The sequence below is a fragment of the Oncorhynchus gorbuscha genome, linkage group LG06, assembly GCF_021184085.1.
Source record: "Oncorhynchus gorbuscha isolate QuinsamMale2020 ecotype Even-year linkage group LG06, OgorEven_v1.0, whole genome shotgun sequence".
Lineage (NCBI taxonomy): Eukaryota > Metazoa > Chordata > Actinopteri > Salmoniformes > Salmonidae > Oncorhynchus > Oncorhynchus gorbuscha.
The window spans coordinates 7,546,158-7,551,338 of NC_060178.1; the positions used below are offsets into that span (position 1 = coordinate 7,546,158).

Here is a 5,181-nt window from a genome sequence, read left to right on the forward strand (position 1 = left end):
ATTATCTATGCATAGTCACTTTAACTCTACCTACATGTACATATTACCTCAATTACCTCGGCTAACCGAGTACCCCCGGTACCCCCAGTATTTAGTCTCGCTCTTGTTATTTTACTGTTGCTCTTTAATTATTTGTTACTTACATTTTTTACTTCACACTTATTGTTTTCTTAAAACTGCATTGTTGGTTAAGAGCTTGTAAGTAAGCATTTCACTGTAAGGTCACCTGTTGGTTAAGGCCTGTAAGTAAGGTCACCTGTTGGTTAAGGCCTGTAAGTAAACATTTCACTGTAAGGTCACCTGTTGGTTAGGGCCTGTCAGTAAGCATTTCACTGTAAGGTCACCTGTTGGTTAGGGCCTGTAAGTAAGGTCACCTGTTGGTTAGGGCCTGTAAGTAAACATTTCACTGTAAGGTCACCTGTTGGTTAGGGCCTGTCAGTAAGCATTTCACTGTAAGGTCACCTGTTGGTTAGGGCCTGTAAGTAAGCATTTCACTGTAAGGTCACCTGTTGGTTAGGGCCTGTAAGTAAACATTTCACTGTCAGGTCTACAGCTGTTGTATTCAGCACATGTACAAATAAAGTTTTATTTGAATGGTAAACACAGCAGGATATATATAGTACAAACACACCCAGAGGATTAAGAGATGTCTCTTTCTTTCTTTCCCTCTCTTCAATGACCAGTTTGTCAACATATTAACTAATGGCAATGAGAAGGCTGCAGTGAAACCTGCCCTGGGGAAACTAGTTAAACCTCTCATAGTGAAACCTGCCCTGGGGAAACTAGTTAAACCTCTCATAGTGAAACCTGCCCTGGGGCAACTAGTTAAACCTCTCATAGTGAAACCTGCCCTGGGGCAACTAGTTAAACCTCTCATAGTGAAACCTACCCTGGGGAAACTAGTTAAACCTCTCATAGTGAAACCTGCCCTGGGGCAACTAGTTAAACCTCTCATAGTGAAACCTGCCCTGGGGAAACTAGTTAAACCTCTCATAGTGAAACCTGCCCTGGGGAAACTAGTTAAACCTCTCATAGTGAAACCTGCCCTGGGGAAACTAGTTAAACCTCTCATAGTGAAACCTACCCTGGGGAAACTAGTTAAACCTCTCATAGTGAAACCTACCCTGGGGCAACTAGTTAAACCTCTCAGTGAAACCTGCCCTGGGGAAACTAGTTAAACCTCTCATAGTGAAACCTACCCTGGGGAAACTAGTTAAACCTCTCATAGTGAAACCTACCCCGGGGAAACTAGTTAAACCTCTCATAGTGAAACCTACCCTGGGGAAACTAGTTAAACCTCTCATAGTGAAACCTACCCTGGGGAAACTAGTTAAACCTCTCATAGTGAAACCTGCCCTGTGGAAACTAGTTAAACCTCTCATAGTGAAACCTACCCTGGGGAAACTAGTTAAACCTCTCATAGTGAAACCTGCCCTGTGGAAACTAGTTAAACCTCTCATAGTGAAACCTACCCTGGGGAAACTAGTTAAACCTCTCATAGTGAAACCTGCCCTGGGGAAACTAGTTAAACCTCTCATAGTGAAACCTGCCCTGGGGAAACTAGTTAAACCTCTCATAGTGAAACCTACACTGGGGAAACTAGTTAAACCTCTCATAGTGAAACCTACCCTGGGGAAACTAGTTAAACCTCTCATAGTGAAACCTACCCTGGGAAACTAGTTAAACCTCTCATAGTGAAACCTGCCCTGGGGAAACTAGTTAAACCTCTCATAGTGAAACCTACCCTGGGGAAACTAGTTAAACCTCTCATAGTGAAACCTACCCTGGGGAAACTAGTTAAACCTCTCATAGTGAAACCTGCCCTGGGGAAACTAGTTAAACCTCTCATAGTGAAACCTACCCTGGGGAAACTAGTTAAACCTCTCATAGTGAAACCTACCCTGGGGAAACTAGTTAAACCTCTCATAGTGAAACCTGCCCTGGGGCAACTAGTTAAACCTCTCATAGTGAAACCTACCCTGGGGAAACTAGTTAAACCTCTCATAGTGAAACCTGCCCTGGGGAAACTAGTTAAACCTCTCATAGTGAAACCTGCCCTGGGGCAACTAGTTAAACCTCTCATAGTGAAACCTGCCCTGGGGCAACTAGTTAAACCTCTCATAGTGAAACCTGCCCTGGGGCAACTAGTTAAACCTCTCATAGTGAAACCTGCCCTGGGGCAACTAGTTAAACCTCTCATAGTGAAACCTACCCTGGGGAAACTAGTTAAACCTCTCATAGTGAAACCTACCCTGGGGCAACTAGTTAAACCTCTGATCGCCGAGTAACCCAACACGTTAGTCTCCTATTTGTCATCAACAACCTGTGCAGATCACTGTAGGCTAAACTATCATTCTGAATGTATAGACCTTTTAGTAAAAGTTAAGAATTTTGATAAAGACTATTCTGGCACAACACTGGTAAAGTTTTATCAGACTGAAACATTACCACCTGAAAAGTATACATAAATACAATATATTTTTTGTGTTACAAAGTTGCATTTATTTTTTGAATTAAAAACCCTCCTTAAATATGCACTAATTTGCAGAATATGCAAATTACGAGAATCAGTTTATACAACACATTGCTTCAAGGCAGAATGTTTTATTTTATTGTGATAAAACACTCCATGGTCATACAGTTTAACAGTTTATCAAAATATTGTCATTTTATATATATTTACAGATGAACGTTACACTTATATAAAAAAAGAGCCTCTGTATTAGTCTGACTGAAAGACCTAAGAACCCGTGTGTAGAATAATGGGAAATGTCCAAAAATGTCTTTTGAAGACTGATAAAAATGGATTTGGCGCAAGCCGAGTACATGTCATTTTGAGAAAATGTCAGATAAATATTGGCGAATGCAATTACAATGTACTTTCCATAAAATATGTCCATTTCATGTCACGTTAATAATTAACAGCCCTGTGACACTGTAGGCCTAACTGACAGTCTCATTGTCTGTAGGCCTAACTGACAGTCTCATTGTCTGTAGGCCTAACTGACAGTCTCATTGTCTGTAGGCCTAACTGACAGTCTCATTGTCTGTAGGCCTAACTGACAGTCTCATTGTCTGTAGGCCTAACTGACAGTCTCATTGTCTGTAGGCCTAACTGACAGTCTCATTGTCTGTAGGCCTAACTGACAGTCTCATTGACTGTAGGCCTAACTGACAGTCTCATTGTCTGTAGGCCTAACTGACAGTCTCATTGTCTGTAGGCCTAACTGACAGTCTCATTGTCTGTAGGCCTAACTGACAGTCTCATTGACTGTAGGCCTAACTGACAGTCTCATTGTCTGTAGGCCTAACTGACAGTCTCATTGTCTGTAGGCCCTGGCTGACCCAGTCTCATTGTCTGTAAGGTCTAACTGACAGTCTCATTGTCTGTAGGCTAACTGACAGTCTCTCATTGTCTGTAGGCCTAACTGACAGTCTCATTGTCTGTAGGCCTAACTGACAGTCTCATTGTCTGTAGGCCTAACTGACAGTCTCATTGTCTGTAGGCCTAACTGACAGTCTCATTGTCTGTAGGCCTAACTGACAGTCTCATTGTCTGTAGGCCTAACTGACAGTCTCATTGTCTGTAGGCCTAACTGACAGTCTCATTGTCTGTAGGCCTAACTGACAGTCTCATTGTCTGTAGGCCTAACTGACAGTCTCATTGTCTGTAGGCCTAACTGACAGTCTCATTGTCTGTAGGCCTAACTGACAGTCTCATTGTCTGTAGGCCTAACTGACAGTCTCATTGTCTGTAGGCCTAACTGACAGTCTCATTGTCTGTAGGCCTAACTGACAGTCTCATTGTCTGTAGGCCTAACTGACAGTCTCATTGTCTGTAGGCCTAACTGACAGTCTCATTGTCTGTAGGCCTAACTGACAGTCTCATTGTCTGTAGGCCTAACTGACAGTCTCATTGTCTGTAGGCCTAACTGACAGTCTCATTGACTGTAGGCCTAACTGACAGTCTCATTGTCTGTAGGCCTAACTGACAGTCTCATTGACTGTAGGCCTAACTGACAGTCTCATTGACTGTAGGCCTAACTGACAGTCTCATTGTCTGTAGGCCTAACTGACAGTCTCATTGACTGTAGGCCTAACTGACAGTCTCATTGTCTGTAGGCCTAACTGACAGTCTCATTGACTGTAGGCCTAACTGACAGTCTCATTGACTGTAGGCCTAACTGACAGTCTCATTGTCTGTAGGCCTAACTGACAGTCTCATTGTACTGTAGGCCTAACTGACAGTCTCATTGTCTGTAGGCCTAACTGACAGTCTCATTGTCTGTAGGCCTAACTGACAGTCTCATTGACTGTAGGCCTAACTGACAGTCTCATTGACTGTAGGCCTAACTGACAGTCTCATTGTCTGTAGGCCTAACTGACAGTCTCATTGACTGTAGGCCTAACTGACAGTCTCATTGTCTGTAGGCCTAACTGACAGTCTCATTGACTGTAGGCCTAACTGACAGTCTCATTGACTGTAGGCCTAACTGACAGTCTCATTGACTGTAGGCCTAACTGACAGTCTCATTGTCTGTAGGCCTAACTGACAGTCTCATTGTCTGTAGGCCTAACTGACAGTCTCATTGTCTGTAGGCCTAACTGACAGTCTCATTGTCTGTAGGCCTAACTGACAGTCTCATTGTCTGTAGGCCTAACTGACAGTCTCATTGACTGTAGGCCTAACTGACAGTCTCATTGTCTGTAGGCCTAACTGACAGTCTCATTGTCTGTAGGCCTAACTGACAGTCTCATTGTCTGTAGACCTAACTGACAGTCTCATTGTCTGTAGGCCTAACTGACAGTCTCATTGTCTGTAGGCCTAACTGACAGTCTCATTGTCTGTAGACCTAACTGACTAGTCTCATTGTCTGTAGGCCTAACTGACAGTCTCATTGTCTGTAGGCCTAACTGACAGTCTCATTGTCTGTAGGCCTAACTGACAGTCTCATTGTCTGTAGGCCTAACTGACAGTCTCATTGTCTGTAGGCCTAACTGACAGTCTCATTGTCTGTAGGCCTAACTGACAGTCTCATTGTCTGTAGGCCTAACTGACAGTCTCATTGTCTGTAGACCTAACTGACAGTCTCATTGTCTGTAGGCCTAACTGACAGTCTCATTGTCTGTAGACCTAACTGACAGTCTCATTGTCTGTAGGCCTAACTGACAGTCTCATTG

General features: G+C 43.4%; 1 protein-coding gene and 1 pseudogene across 1 annotated transcript in view; both read right to left on the reverse strand.

Moving 5' to 3' along the window:
* LOC124036958 overlaps positions 1-916 on the reverse strand; it is a 41,972-nt pseudogene extending 41,056 nt beyond the window's left edge.
* Positions 1-5,181, reverse strand: part of LOC124037472 (anoctamin-9) — a 190,882-nt gene that overhangs the window by 181,031 nt on the left and 4,670 nt on the right. The window lies entirely within an intron of this gene.